Below are 17,120 nucleotides of genomic sequence, written 5' to 3'. Positions count from 1 at the left end.
ACCAGCAGCAGTTTTGCTAAAAGAAAGCATGCCATTCGAAGATGTAACTTAAGACAAAGGTAGGTATCTGGTTGTTCAGCCACATCCTATCCAAGAAGGATGTAGTATAGTGCAAACACTGCTCCCCTCTGGTTCAAGACCTTGTCTTTGTCAAAGTAAAATGATTTTAAAGTGCTCAGAGTTATGCATGACAAATGGTCATGACAGAAAGAAAAACTAGCAGTGGAAATTGGTAATAATGATAACGCAGAGGGTATCAAGGGAAGTAATCACAGGAAAAAAGAGGAATCACACTGTGACAAAGGTGAGCCTAACTTACATGGACATAAGATTGCCTGTTTCTAAAGTCTGTTCAACTACAGCCAAAGCACCTGCCAAAAAGCAATCTTTGGCCCTGGCTCTGAAGATCCAGTATCAATGTTAAACTCTAGGAAAATATTTAGTTGAGAACTGGGCATGGAAATAAGATGTAAGAAGAAATGTTCACAGTTTTTCAGAAGTCCTGTGCCCAGAAATCCCTAAGTTCTGCATTGGTCCTCTCCCCTCAGAATGCTGTGAAAAAATTACTTAGGAACTAGCTATGGATTTGGTGACTAGAGGGTAGAAGTGGAGCACATTATGAAGAGATTGAAAGCTACTGGTGATGTATGATAAAGTAAATTCAGAACAAAAGAGAATATGTGGCAAGTGAAAATAAGTGAACAGAAAGAAATGTCTACTCTTATTATCCCTGATGTTAAGATTTTTTACTTGTTTTCTTCATTTTTTTGTGCAAGTCGCTGTTTTAAGTGAAAGGCTATTTTAAGAGACACGTGATATGAGACTAGTAATGATGGAGGGGGAAAAACCTATTTCTCTAGATGGGGCAAAGAAAGGAAAGGAGAAGTAAGGGGAAAAGAATTACACATCATAGTTTTCACCTTCCTAAGATGGCCTAAAAAGTAAAACCAAAAATCTTGTACCTGAAGCTATCAAAGTTAGAGAACGGAGGGTAGTTATTCAAGTTCTTCACAAATATTCCAGTTCTCCTGGGTACATGGTAGGTTGCTCTTCTGGCCTCATCTAAAGTGAGGTATGGCCATGTGACTTGTTTGGCCAATGAAATACAAGCAGAAATACTAAGAACCAGTGTTCAATTTCCTATCTTTAGCCCTGCCAAGGTGACTGTGAAAGCCCAAGTCCAACAGTCTGCGTCCCTGAGTGACTATGATGAACAAAGGCCTGCAACTAACCTGCACTGGACATACAATATCAGCAAGAAAACTTTCCTGTGTGATGCTGCTGAGATTTTCAGAGGTTGATACTACAGCTAACCTGACTAAACAGTAGTTGGTAACTAGAAGTAGGGTGCTGCTGTTAACAAAAACCTAACTTGAGAAGATTATGAACTTGAAGCCATTGGGGGAAGACATTTAGAAAACAATGTAAGTTTCATATTGTGATTACTAGTAGACGAGTTTAATAAGGTATCCTAAGACAGACATGTATATAAAAGTAGTTTGCAGGCAAAAATGAAAGGGAATAGAGTCCTTGAATACAGAAACTTGTAGGGTTGAAGCAACTGCTTTAACACACAGCTATACAGATAAAATTGATAAATGCTCTGAACAACAAAGAACAGTTAAAACTTGGCTTCAAAGCAAGAATCCAAACTAAGAATATAGCACCTAATGAATCTTGAACTTTACCAAAATGGCTCATGAAAAAGCATCCAAAGATGGATCTTCCATCAATTCCTGATAAGCTCAAGGTATCTGCAGTTAGGTAAGAGAGAGACATAGGAATAAGAAAGCAAAGAATTATAGCAAATCTAAGTAGTATATCTATTTTAAAAAAAAGAACTGGCAGTATGGCTATTGGCACTTGAAACTAACAGGAACCAAAGCAGCAGCATAGTAAATCAGTCGAAGAAACTATAACAACTAAAACAGTGCAACTGAGATAAAATGTCCCTTGGGCCCCCAATTTCCTATAAGTATAAAGTAGGTTGAGTACCCAAGAGTTCTAGAAAACAGTGAACGAGGGAGCCCCTCTGGGGAGCAGTCCCCAGGCCTCAGCTGAGGGTCCTCACAATGTCTGTCTATCATAACACACTTGTTACAAGCAGGTAATGTTTCTCCCATTTTCCCCAAGTGGGAATTTTTACTGCAGTTTTTCAGTCCCCACTCCCCTGTCATAACCTGGGTGTGTAGGAGGTAAATTATTTTGTCTCTTTAATTTTAGGCTTCCAGATCAAGAGGAGCCACATCTGGACACAATACAGAAAGCACTACACATTTCCCAGAAACCTTGGACTGAGTTTAATTACACTGAACATGATTTTGGGGTTGACACCCTTGAGGTGAAATCAAGCATTCTGCCTATAGGAGGGAGTTTGAGCTGAACTGTTTTAGTCCTTAAGTGCTTTTAAAATATTTCCAGCTTTTTGACTTCCAGGCACAGAGAAATTAGATTATTCGGTGGGACATACTCTGGCTGATGAAAAAGAAATGCAAAGAAAGTGACTCATAGCATCTCCAGGTGGAAGCTGTAAGAGGCAGTGCACCATTCACTACCTTTTGGTTCCTGCTTTGGAAATCATGGTTGGAGCTTCCATCAGCCTGAGTCCCTGAGCAGAGCCCTCCTGTAGACCTCCACTGGACATGCAGCATGACCAAGAGGCAAACTTTTGTTATATTAAGTGAGATTATGGACCATTCCTACTAATACAAAAAGCGTGATAAAATCCTCTAAAATATCATGCCTGATGTTTTAATTTCCTCTTGTATTGACATGTATTAGGAATATCTGTAAACAGATTAATTTCAGAAAAGGGGTGTGATCTTGAATGAGTTACTTAATTTCTGGATCTCAGTGTCTTCATCCATAGGATGGGAATGATACCCTAAATACCTTATAGGATTGTTATGATTAAAATATATTTATATGTATAGCTGTTAGAACAGTGCCCTAGTACACAGTAGGAGCTATAGGTGCTGGCAATTATTGTTAAATACCTACCAAGTTTGCTGTAGATTCAGTTGTGCTATGAACATCTGAAGTTTCATAGACCGGTTCTAGAGAATATAGCCAAAGTAAAGTAAAAAGTGAGCATTATTTTAGAGTCTGAAATTTTATAAAATAATGATAAATGTCAGATTACATCTAGATCTCACTGACCTGAAGGATACATATATCTTTGTATTTATATAAAAGACAGAAGAAGGATGTTCGTGTAGGGCTTTTTAACTCAGCAGAACCAAATGGCCAAATAAAACTTGCTTTTTCTCAAGTTTTATTGATACGTGTTCAAAGCCAAAATGTATGCATCCTTGAAACAAGTGATCGAAGATAATACAGCCAGAAAATGGCTTTAAACAATAGAAATCTCTCCTCTGAAAATTCCCTTAGTTCTTAGAGGTCAGGCAGAGGTTAAAAAAAGAAAAACAGCTATGTTCAATTTTTCCAGTGATTAAGTTCATTGCTCTAGAGTTAGGACTGTCTAGATTTGAATCCTGGTGAACTATATTACTTTAGGCAGGTTATTTAGTTTGTATCTCAATTTCTTCACCGTAAGACATGGATAACAGAACATAGCTCACCAATAGGTGGGGATGGGTGAAAAGGACATGGTGCTTGACATAAGAGTTAATGGTGTACAAAGTAATCTGAGTATAATCCATAGTTTGCTAAGGTTAAACATTACAGATATGTCATGCCTCATCTGTTTTTTCCACCTGTTTCAGGTAAATAATACATTTAAAATCAGTTTGTTCTCAAAGGATGGCTCAGTGGATTCTGGTACTTTGCTTTACGATTGCTATGCCATTGAAATGCAGAGAAAGTCGATCTTAAACTGGACAGTTTTCCACCAAGCAAAACCCCACAGGTCAAAACTGGATTTGATTCTTAAATACATCACTTATCAAACATGCATGCATGCAACCACTCCAAACATCAGGATTTAAGGTGAGAAACAAAGACTGTGATTATGCCACTACAAGTGAGCAGTACATCTGAAGGTACCCACCAGGCTAAAGAGAGAAGACAAAAGGACCATGCTGAGTAAAAGAGCAGAGAGTACACATCCTTAAGCACATGCACCTACAAAGTCTTCACAGATTGATCCTGTGCTACATGTTTTCTTATTAAATTTCTAGAAATATCTATTTCCTTCTACATAAGTAAACAGAAAGAGGAGCATCACAAGAAAATAAGCAACTTGACTGTTAAGTCATTCAGCTGCTTTGCACCTCTTTAATCACCCAATTCCCTCAGAAATGCTTCAGCTGGCATGCCACCTTACAGTAAAATGGTAAAAATAAGCACACTTGTGGTGAGAGAGGCACTGTAACAACCGTTAAGGGCATATATGTATACATTTTAGGGCCAGACAAACCTAAATTCAAAATTATCTCTGCCAGTCACAAAGAATCACATATTACATGATTCCATTTACACAAAATGTCCAGAATAGACAAATCCATTCAGACAGACATCAGACTGGTGGTTTCCTAGGGCTGGGTGGAGGCAGATGGGCGGAAAATGGGGAGTAGCTGCTAATGAGTACAGGGTTTCATTTTGGGATGATTAAAATGTTCTAAAATTGATTGTGTTGATGATAGGTATGCAACACTGACTATACTAAACACCACTGAATGGTATGCTTTAAATAGGTGAATTGTGTGGTATGCAGATATCTAAATGAAGTAAATATTAAAAATATAAATCTCTGTCACTTACCAAGGGTATGAATTTGGCCATGTCACTTATCCTTTCTATCTCAGTTTCCTCATATACAAAATAAGGACACCACATCCATCAGAGGGATAAAGTATTTTATTAAATTATCAATATAATTACTTAGTACAGTGGATGGTCAATAGGATTCAGTGAATAGTAATGTTCATCAACAAAGGAGATTAATTACTTTGGATGAAAGAGTTATCTCATAGAAGTCTCATAAAATAATAGCTAGTCATGTGAAAAGCCTAAAGTAGTTATACAAATTGTGAGGACAACAGGAATAGTGTTTTACTAATAAGGAATAGTTGTTTTCCATACTGGAGTCCCACCAAATCAAATTCACTAAAGACATATGCAGAGACCTGAAAATAAGTTATAACAATTTAGTGGCCTACAGAAATAGAAGTATGTTCTTCTAAAAAATACCAAAACATCTTCAAAAACCTAACAAGCTCTAACACAAGAACTGGTAACTTTCAAAAACCAGAATATATACCCACAAAACTTTGAATCTACAGTGCCACAGAATCATCTTCAAAAAAAACATTTATATAATTGTAACTGACTCACCATTGTCATTCTGGTCATTGCCCTCCTCTGAATTCAAAGTCTGTGTGCCTGAGCTATGTCCTTGCCTTTCAACATAGTGTCTCAAAGGAACAGGCACCATTGTAGAGGGTCCTCCATGATTCTGTACCAAATACACACACACACATAAACATACACATGCAGTTCTCTGCCTCCTTAGTCAGGAGAAAAGAGTTATAAATATATTAAATGTACTTGACATTAGAAAAATGAAGAAATAATAATCAAGAAAACAGAAAATACTGCCCAAATTATTTGTCCACCTCTATCAACAAATCTCTAAGAAAAGCTTAAAAAATAAGTTTTTCACCTTTAAAAGCGCTAAGATGCAAAACTCATGTTTATCAGAGGGGCTTTATTTGGTTGTCTGTGTAAAAAGCTAAAATTTATCCACATAGCCTTTATTTTAAAAAAAAGGAAAAGGGAAAGGTAAACAGCTTTTTGCGTGAAACTTTGACCTACTTACAGATATAGTTGGATAAGCAGTCCCACTCTCTTCTTCAACTTCACAAACAGTAATGGTTTCTTCCAAGTCCCTGGGCATCTGTCCATTCTCCGGAGCAAAGCTATTCTCACTCTTCTTATTCACACAATGCATTTGGTGCTGACTACGCCTAAAGGAACTTAAGTATTTCAGAGTATGAGAAGGAGAAAAAAATGAGAGAACATGGTAGTAACTTGTTTCTAATTCTAAATAACAATTCAAACATCTCAATGTTGAAACTTAAAAAAAATTTAGATCACACATTTGTTACTTAGCAATGAAGCCAAACTTACCCATTTTCTCTTTCAACACTGAATATTCACTTACCGAGATCTATAGGAAAAGTTATCATAGCTCTGGCAGCACCTTTTACCTGGGCCAGAGTAAAAACCAACTTTAGGGCCCTCCACATTGTGCCTATTTATAAAGCAAGATGAATCCCTAAGAACAGAGGGATGGGAAAATATAATTCTTTATTCAGTAGTGCTTGAGAAGTCAGTTCTTCAAGTTAAACAGAATAAACAACATCATTCTAAAATCATCCAAATACAGCCTTGCTCTCCTCACCACTGGTATTAGGTCTATCCATCATTCAAGAATATAATGCCACACTTACGGCGCTCACCTTGATAGCATTCTATCACCTAGCATCTCTTCCAACTGCTCCACATTTCCCTAGACTCTGAGAATACTTATCTTCCAATACATCTATTAGATGAGAATTTAAGTATACATAACTTCTATCCTCTATGCTCCCTTTAGGCAGATATTATAAGAGAAATGTAAACTATTAAGATATTTCTAAATTCTACAGTAATTCTGTCCAGGAATGATTTACAGTATTTAAATAGAGATGTACATTATCGTTAAAGTCAGTAAAGCCTTACCTGGGCATCCCATATATCCAACTGGGTCTCTGAGATGAATGTTGAGGATAAGAATATTCACTAGACGTAGTACTGCCAGCTTCCTGTGACTGGTTATGCCCGTAATGTGTACTCTGCTGAAGTCTTGGCGGGAACGAAGTGTCTCCCTCGATGTAAGCCATAGTCATATGAATCTCCTTTCCTCTAACTTTCTTGAACATCTTCTTCCGTTGCTTCATGTTCACGTCTGACGTAGCTTTCAGGCAAACCAAGAGGCAGCAAATAAACTTCATAACCAAACCAAAAGATGTAGTGTCTCCTCCCAACTCTCACAAATGCCTAAAACTATCAGAATTTTTTTAACAAACCAAATAAATACAGGGAGGGAAATTTTGTATTTGGAAGAGCAAAATGAGCAGGTAATCTCTATCAATAGACATCTCAACTCTATCTTTTGTATAGGCAACTTTGGTCCTCAAAAAAGTCATTCTCATTGCTTACATTACTATTATCCAAGAAAGTATGCCTATTAATATCCCTGGCTGCTTCTGTGAGGTGTTTGTCCTCATTCTTTTGAGAAATCTTGTCTCTAAAATCTATTTCAGCTTAACTTTATACAAAATCCCCTAGGAATCTGATTTTCAACCAGGGATAAATTTGCTACTTGGGGCACATTTCGCAATGTCTGGAGGCATTTTTCGTTGGCACAACGGGGGAGAGGATGCTACCAGTATTCAATGGACAGAGGCCAGAGATGTAGGTAAATGCCCTACAATACATAGGACCATGTCCCAAAACAAAGTATTATCTGTCCCAAAATGTCAGCAGTGCTAAAGTTGAGAAACTCTATCTTATGTTATACCTTAAAAAAAATACAATATAGACAAGTACAAGAAGGGGAAAATAATAAAACCTTCAGCATACAAACCCATTTCTGGGCCATAGATCCCCGAAGTTTTCTGGTAACCTCTTCTTTTCTGAACAAGCACAGGATTCCAGACAGGAACAGGTGACACTTGGGTAACTGGTTTTAAGTTAGCCAGTGGAACAACATGCCTTAAAATTTTAAAGATGTCACCATGAAGCCATTGCAACAAGACTCGATTCTCAGTAGTTACACATACCCCAACCCCTCCTGCTTCATTTTCAAGTGTATTCTACTTAAACCATTGACACTAGCTATCTGTTAAGGTTTTCTATTCAGACTAGAAAATCTAATAATAGTTTGTACAATTTCATAGCTATTTATAGCATGTATCCTGTTCCAGAGGAGAGATTGTGGTAGACAAGTTTACAAATACTTGTTCCCTCTCCTTGGAAGAGGATTATATTTTCCCACCTCCACTGACTTCAGGATCATCTATGTAACCCACTTTGGCCTATAAAATGTGAGCATATACCTGAAGAACCTGAACATGATTTGTCATGGTCTCATTCCCTAACTGTGATCATGGAAACATATGCCTAGATAGAGACTTTGCTGGACTGAGTCCTCTTTGCTGACAGACTGTAAACATGCTAAACAAGAAATGAACATTATTGGTTTAAGCCTGAGATTTCTTTGGTTGTTAGGACAGCATAACCTAGTTTTATGTTCTCAACTTGCAGAGACTCAGTTAGCAAAGCAGCTTTCTAATTCATCTGAACAGTTTTATACCAGAATTTTGTTGTATTAATATTCCTAATAAGTTTGCTAATGCCTAGGATTTGGAAACTTTTATACAAGTACGTATACTGAAACATCATACTTCAGCATATGATTTTACAATTTGAAGTAAGTTATCTTAAGCTTCTACCAGATATAACTTGGGTTCTTTTACTAGCATGCTGGGAATTCTCAACAAAAAAGCATCAAGAGCCAAAGATTTTGGTAATTCAACAACTTTTTATATTCTCACTTTTCTGCCAATTCTTCAATGAAGACTGTTACTGAACTGTTCTCATTTCCAACTTCCTGAATATAAGCATTATAGTATCTTCCACCTGAATCCAAGTGAACCTGAAATGGGAAGAGACAGTAAGAATGTATCTAGTCTCAGGTTGATAGACATTATCTGGCTTCTGCCAAATAAAAAGATCAGTTCTCCCAAATGGAGTTCAGACGTGTACTTATTAAACCAGTTGATAATCAACACTGGCAGTCTGGTTCAATGGAGGCAGCACATGCTGAAAGAGCCTTATATCTAATCACAAACATTTATAATTAAAATTTAACACAAACATTAGAAGGCACATTTTTCGAGCACTTTGTAAATTAGTTTTCTAAACTTTATATTAATAACTATAGCCACAAATTATTTGGAAAAACATATTACTAATTCTTTAAAGAAAGAACTAACCTGACACTTGTCTCCCAAATAGTACAGTCTCCCAGCATACTCCATGTAATTCGGTTTTTGAAGTTCTATTAAGAGAAAATGAAGATTCAAGCTCAAGTGCTCTACATCATTTGATTTTGTAAATTTTATCAGTGTCTTTGATAATGCTACCACTATAAGCTAAGTTTCTTTTAAAAAGTTTTAATGAGTCATTCTATTCCTCTTCATGGGTTTTTCTCTATCAATTTAAGGACACCTGCCAGAATATTTTTGTTCTACAAAACACAAATAGGTGGAAACTTGAGGTTATAATCCTAGAATTGGTCAAACACCAGGAAGTAACACACCTCAATTAAAAAAAAAATGAAAAAAGGTAAAACAAGTATGACTACACAGCTTCCTCAAGTAGTCTCTTATTGTTAACAACATTTTGTGTTCCATGAGGTCATAACCTCATTCTAGATTGTTAACAATAGCTAGGTTCAGCAAAGTTCAAGTTGTTGAATATTAAACATTAAGGGCTACATTGAAGGCAGAACTTAAGGATTACTTTGATCAACTTAGTTACCTAAAAAGGAGAAAACAATGACCTATTTTAAGGGTTGGCAACCTTTCTCTGTAAAGAGCCACATAGTAAATGTTTTAACCTCTGTGGGCCACAAAGACTGTTCCAGCTACTCAACGCTGTCACTGACATTTGGATACTGAAATCTAAATTTCATTTAATTTTCATGTGTCACAATACACTGTTCTTTCAAGTTTTCCTGCCACTTAAAATTATAGAGACCATTCTTATCTCATGGAACACATAAAAACAGGTGGCAGGTCAGATTTAGTCCACAGGCCATGGTTTGCAGACATCTGATGTATTATCAATGAGGGAAGTCTTAACAATTTAAATAAGCTTATTTCCAGTTTTAAGTGTCTGGTAGTCCTAGCTATCTACACACTATCACCACACAGTCTTTGCAAAGTTGATGTCCCACATAAACATCAGATTCCAAGATCCATCCTCACTTCTAAGTTTATTTGTTTCCTCTTTAGATTTAAACCATGTATTAAGCTAAAAAGTCCCAGGCTGGTTTTTTTTTTTAACATAACAGTGCATTGACATCTAATAACATCTCTTGTTAGAAACAATCTGCAAAATTATTCTCCTGGAACTGTCAGGATTCAAAAGTATTCTGTTGACATGTCATTACCTTTTATGCTGTCCAACCAAACATCAAATTCTACATTATGATAGATTTCCGGATCCAGGGCTTTGAGCACCTTGTAGGGGAAGGGCATCTTTGACTGGTTTCCTGGAGACTAAAATAAAAATAATCATGCTACAAACTCCCCATCCTTAGCTTAAGTCTTCCTTCTATGAAGAAGGAAGAATTAGGTTCTTTTCCTTCCTTTTCTTTTTTTTAAAAAATTATGTACATATGGCTTCCATACCTTCTTTATTAAAAGAATAAATGTATGCCACAATAAATTTTATTTATTGCATCTGAAAGGTGAGGAAACTAAAGCAGCAATTATGCAAATGATCTAAAAAGATGGCAGAAGGGAAATTTTGTCTAAAGCAGCCAACAACTCAAGACATGACATATTTATAAATCAAAGCAATACAGACCAGCATTAAGTATTCAGTCACAAATATTCAACGAGTCTCATCTTGATATGCACACAGAGGTGCAAGTGTTTCTATATCCTAAAATCGCTGGGAAAAAATCTGAAAAGTTTGCTTTCGTCAAAATTTGTTATGATTTCCAAAGGAATTACCTTCTTCTACTCTTCTACTTCTGAGAATTTCACTATGTTCAATTCTTTCTGCAAATTATCAGCACTTGAAGTATGCACAGTGATTACTGTAATAATGTCCTACAAATGGAAGGTTTGCTTGATTTTATGCCTATACAGATGGTAACATTTCTCCTGTTTCTTCAACCATGGTTATCAACTATTTTCTTTGCAGAACAGGGTTATTATATTTTTAATGACGAAAAGAAACCTTAGCATCAGAAGACTGATTACAAACTAATTATCTATTGGGTTTGTAATGTAACTTGAAAAGAGCTGAAATTTATCAAGGGTTTGGTTTACTTTGAAAAAAAAATCTACAATTCCTGAAGAATAGAAATAGAGAGAACATTAAGCATGTATTTTACATTTTCAGATTAAGACTTCCACAAAGGAAAACATCAACTCTTCCACCACCCCATTTAACTAGAATGCACTTAATTTGACCTTAACGAGTTAATTTATGATGCCATATGCCAAGAATATGAAATTTCTTTGCCCTAGAAAATCTCAAACCTTTGCTTCATCTGTTCCTTCACTGTACTCCTCTGGTATATTTTCAGCATCACAGCAGGCACCTAACTCTTCAGTCCTAATTAAAAAGATTTAGAACAAAGAGCTTTATATAAATGCAGAAGCTAAGAAGTCTTAAGCCTGACATCTGTAGCACCACCTAGCGGTTAAAGTAGCTCAGTTCTAAAAATGAGGCAAATACTTTTTCATCCCAACATTTACCTTTATGCTTCCTTTCTGAAAGTATACTCAGATTACCTCCTATATTTCATACCTCCTGTGGGGAAACACTCTAAAGATGGCCCCTATAATCATGCCCTTCTGTGATTCCCCTCTCCCTAAGTTTGCTTCTAACCAATAGGATGTGTATCATTACATTAACATAAGAATGTAATGACTATGTTGCTGGTAGCTCTATGACTCTAAGAAAACAAGTAGCCATGTTCTCCAGCCCCATGTAGTAAAGAGCTGAGGGTTACCTCTAGCTGACAGCCAGAAAAAAAATCTTAGTCCTACAGCTGAAAGGAACGGAATGCTGCCAAGAACCATGTGAGTAGGGAAGTGGATCCTTCCCCAGTCAAAACTCCAGGTAAGAACTCAATACTAACATCCTCATTGCATACTAGAGTGAGACCCTAAGCAGAAAACCCAGCTAAGCTATACCCAGACTCCTAACCCACATAAATTGAGAGATAAGTGTGTTATTCTAAGCTGCTGAGTTTGTGGTAATATTGCTACGCAATAGATAACTAATATACCTTGACTTCCTACTACTGTAGTTTCTGTAAGCCTGAATCCCTTAAGACAAAATCAGTGAAAAGAAACTTTTACCCTGATATATGGCAGCTACCTCCTGCATTCCCATATAAGCTTTAAAAAAAAAAAACACCCAAGAAAACCCTCTTCTACCAAAAAAAGAAAATAATCGCAAGCATTAAACATCCAAGAAATACAACTGTATGACAAAAAGACAATGTGATACCTTACTGGAGCCAAACCTATCTGAATTTCCAGACAGAACTAGGAATCAAGAATATAAAACTACAATTTTAAATGTAAGTTTTTGACTAAATCTGTTTAATAGCTGCCACAATCTACATACTTAGGGGTACCAAAAGCAGACATTCAAAAGCTTCTAAAACTAGTCTTAGCCTGAGATTCTTTACTAGATGGATGTGTGTCAAGTAACCACTCTGAACCTCAGTTACCTTCTAAAGAACGATGGGGCTGGTTCTGAATCAGTTTTTTGTCAATATGTGGTCCACAGTTTACCTACATCTGAATACTTGGGTGTACTTGTTAAAGAAGCAGATTCTTAACTTCACTCTGACATCAAATTTTGTGAAGGTAGGCCCCAGAATCTGCCTTTCTAACAAGCACCCTAAACAATTTGTATACAACTGAAGTTTGAGAATCATGGGATTTGATAGTTCTAAAGTTCCTTCTAGCAATAAAAAAAACTAGATTCCAACTTGCACCAAACCCCCCAAAGCCTGAGCAACTCACAGTACAGGCTATCTTTTTGGTAAAACTTCTCTTTCCCCATTAAAAAAATGTATATCCTTATAAATACACATATACCTACATTCATATGTGTTGTATAAGGCATAAGCTTCCAGGTCCCTTCCACTTTCAAATGATGATGCATAGAAACATGAATATTAATGATCTTGTGATTGACTTCCCCTTTCCCTTTATTACCTATCCTGAGTTGAACTCTTGTAGTCAGTAAGGTCATCCTCACTGCCAGTCACATTGTTTCTGTTCTTTTTGGAACTACTTCGAAACAATTGAACTGCAGTCTTCAACTCTTCTTCATCCACAACAAACACATCTTTATAGAGAATTTCATACAATATAGCTAAAGGAAGAAATGACCAAAATTCAAATTATCAAAATAAGGTGGTTTTATAACAATGTAAACAGCTATTAACCAGTATACAAATTCAATAGGTATCAACAGGGTTTTAAAAGAGCTATTCATGGTGGGTCCTTCAATTTAAAGATGGCCAACAAATCACCTGAAATCACACCAAAACATTTATAAAGTCTTCAAGTACCTTGACAAACAGCAGCACTTGATTGAAACTGTTTTGAGTATACTGAATCATAATGCCCATTACTTGAAGAGCAGAGTAGAAACTGAAGAAAAAACCACACACAGAACAATTAAGTGAATGTTACACATCTTACAACCATGAACTACTTGAAATTAAGTTGCTAAACAGAAACTGCTTTTTAAAAACAGTGATTTCTAAATTATACATATGAGTGATATCATACAGTGTTTGTCTCTTATTTCATCCAGCATAATGTGCCAATTGTATCTCAATAAAGCTGAATAAAAGTGATTTTTAAAATTTACACATAGATAAATCCAAGCTATACCTCAGAGATTTTCTTGACAGTGACTTTTAAATGCTGAGGTTAAAATTGAAAGCCCTGCTCAGACTTCACTGTAAGCCTCGATCACATTCTTGTAAATACAAGAAACAAGTATTGATGTACAGATTTGCAAAACATGGAAACCTCTACAAATTGGGTAAATAAAACAGAAAGCCTACCAGAAGTTAAAAGACTTAGCTTAACTTCTAAAAATGACTGGAAAAATTAGGTCAAATACTCAAATACCCTAAACCCAGAGTATGGGGGATTGGGAAGGCACTTCAATTTTATTAAATATGTTTTCCACTGTATTGGGAAGGGACTTCAATTTTATTAAATATGTTTTCCACTGTACCAAATAGCAATATACCAGGCTATCAATACTACTAAAGAGACTTCCTTAATGAATTAAGGCACTGAGATGGCTAAAGAATGAGTTAATTTCTTAGTTGATTCCTTTGTCTCCTAGTTTTCCGGAACACCAATTCAAAGTCCATGTTACCTAACCAAATTATTTCAGTAAAAATGCTCCCTAGTTCCATGTGAGGAAATATGTTTATAAACTGCTCCAAAACCTTTTTGAATTTTTGTTCAAAACCCTGTGTCTTGTGTAAGAGATGTAATCCTTAGTGATTTAGCCTAATTTGAAGATATCTCTGGTTATCAGCAACCTGAAGTACCAAAGGTGATTCTCTGGGAAGACGTTGCCACCAAAGTTCCTTGGCAGAAAATTATCTTTTTAATTTTTGACTCTTTTATTATTTCTATTTTTTACTTTTTTTTCTACCTTCTTACACTACCCTGGGCAAACTTCTCCCAATAATCAAATTCTCTGATTCTAGATTTTTTATTCTTCCCTAGCCTTTTGTTTGCGATCACAACTTTAATCCCAACAGTTATAATCCAATTCAGAGAACTGAGGGCAAGTGTCAAGCTAAAGTTACTCACAGAAAAGTTTAACTTTTTAAGTTTTACCCACCCCAAGGGGTATTTACATTTAAGAGGAGTTTTTTAATCCACAAGGAACAGTAAGCAGATTTGAGCAGAGAAGCCTCTGTATTTTGGACTAGAACTGGGAACTCAAACTAAGAAAGGTTAATAACTGAGAGTAGTTGTTAGGGAGTAGTTACAATAAAACTAAACATAATTAACTAATAAAACATAATAAAAACGTTGCCAGTTCCAAAACTGATGAACAAGCAGTAAAGAAGAAAGATGACTGTACAATTTCTCTATTCAAGTAGCAATGAGTTCAATTTTGACAGAAGAGGCAAAACTAGGCACGATGGCTTTCATGTTCTTGGTGGTATCCCAACATAAAATAATTCGTTCATATAAACTTGTGGGTGGTCTGTCTGTTGGGGGTAGGTGGGTGGGATGTAATGTCAATAAAGTAGTGAAAAAATGAAGTAGATCTGCATTATTGATGAGGATAGATATTTGAAAAGAACAAGTAACAGAATGTTAAGTTGAGCCCATCTACATTTAGAAAATAAATGCAAAGAAAGAGAACGATACAGAGGGATACCCACCCAAACTAGTTTAAAGCATGAGATTTAAGAGCATGAACGGGGACTTGATTTTTTTACTCTACATGCCCAGGTTTAAGTTTTATTTCGTTTTTAATATATTAATTTATTTCTATTCTTTCTAGATAGACCAATAGGCTGAGTGAAGATGGCTAGTTTCCAGTAGCATTTTCTCTGATACTGGATAGCTATGTAAAATACAGAGTTAAGTCAATATAGATGATAAAAGGAACCAAGGTGACCATTAGGCATTTATCTGAGAATTTGCTCTAGAATATATTTTATGGAAGGCTCACTGATAATGCTCACTGTCTCTGATAGTGATTTTTGAAAACCCAAACAATTCAAATACAAATCTTAAGAGCCTAAAATGAGATACAGTACAAGTTTAAGGCAAATCAAGGTGTCACCTAACAAAAATACTCTGCTGCCACCTGGCTTTTCCATTCTTAAGTTTCAGTATGAACAAACACACTTACACACTCCCAAATTAGACATATATACACAATCCTTTGCATGTAAATACACAAATGCTGATAAGTATTAGCTCTCTCTCTATAAGCTAGTAAGAGTCTCATCAGCTCAAGAATGAGATTTATACATGTTATTCTCATGGCTGCATACTCAAAAGACCTTGCATTTTTGTAGTATCATGGCTCCCAATGTATGATGCTTTCCCCTTAATTAGTTCAATAATATCTCTAAGATGTATAGGACTCATTTGAAAATGGAGCTGTGTAACTGTAGAAACTAAGGGCTGGGTATATGGATATTCACTACTCAACTCTTTCAAAACTTTTCTCTATATGAAAACTTTCAGAATAAAATGTCCAGGAAAAAAATGAATTGCAGGTCTAAAGCATCCTAATAAAGATCTAAATGTCTAAATCTCCTCAGGCAATGCTGTGTAAAATTGCTAAAATAAAAAAGCTAACACTCCTCTTCTTCAAACAATTCAGACTATGTCACACCTTTGTTTAAAAACTGTTCAAGGGCACCTGTACTGATGTATTTCAAAGTACATTTCAGACACCAAAAATTAAGATGGATTGGTAAACAGAGATGGGATAGATATATGATAAAACAAGGACACCAAATACTGACAGCGGACTAGGTGGTGAGTATGGATGCTCACTGTAAAATACTTTTAGGTTTTCTGTATGTTTTAAAAGCTCAATAATAAAATAGTAGAAGAAAACTTCAATTGACTATTCTTTACAATAAAAAGCCAAATTCTTCTCTAACACCCCTCATGTAACTCTAGCCTGTCTTTTCAGCATTGTCCTCTCCCCACCCAATTATTTGAGTCCCAAAGGATCTCTTGCTTCCATCCCTTTGCATATGTTTCCTCTAAATAGATAGCCTTCATACTTGTTGGACTCATTTTTTGGTATTCCCCATAAATGTCACTACCACCATGAAACTTTCTAAACTCAAGCAGAGTGAAGGGCTTTTTTTCCTATGCTCTTTGTACATACTTCTTTATAAAATGTATTACTTTGCTGTAGTTAACTATTACATGTCTGTCTTGATAACCCCTTAAGACCCCTGGCAAGGATTTTGTTGTATTTACTTTGGTATCCCCAAAGCCCAGTAAAGTGTATGGTACACTACAGAGGATTAATGTTTGCTGAGTAAAACAGATGGAAGTACCATTAGTAAAACAATGCGCCCCAATTTATACTTATTTTCCAAATTATCTATTGCAGCCCACTTGGTCTTCCCCTATTCCTAATGCCATTTGTGTAGTTCACATCTTTCATCTAGGTTACTTAAACATCTTAACAGTTCTCTCAGTGTCCAGTCTTCTCTCACCATAATAAAAATGTTGCCTGAATTTTGTTCCATGGAACGAAACAACTTACAAAACTCAAATACTGTGCAGTCTATATTTACTAATCAAATAATCTGGATAAAAGGCTTT

General features: G+C 35.9%; 1 long non-coding RNA gene and 1 pseudogene across 1 annotated transcript; one reads left to right on the top strand and one right to left on the bottom strand.

Moving 5' to 3' along the window:
- The window catches only part of LOC130682317 (putative bifunctional UDP-N-acetylglucosamine transferase and deubiquitinase ALG13), a 77,510-nt pseudogene that overhangs the window by 25,282 nt on the left and 35,108 nt on the right, over positions 1-17,120 (bottom strand).
- LOC130682321 (uncharacterized) lies at positions 49-2,267 on the top strand. Its single transcript, XR_008995541.1, has 3 exons — positions 49-59; positions 1,151-1,296; positions 2,224-2,267. It is a non-coding gene; the product is annotated as an uncharacterized LOC130682321 (long non-coding RNA).

Source organism: Manis pentadactyla (assembly GCF_030020395.1).
Source record: "Manis pentadactyla isolate mManPen7 chromosome Y unlocalized genomic scaffold, mManPen7.hap1 SUPER_Y_unloc_5, whole genome shotgun sequence".
Taxonomy (NCBI): Eukaryota; Metazoa; Chordata; class Mammalia; order Pholidota; family Manidae; genus Manis; species Manis pentadactyla.
Note: the sequence above shows the minus strand (reverse complement) of the source record. Positions and strands in the feature narration are given on the sequence as shown.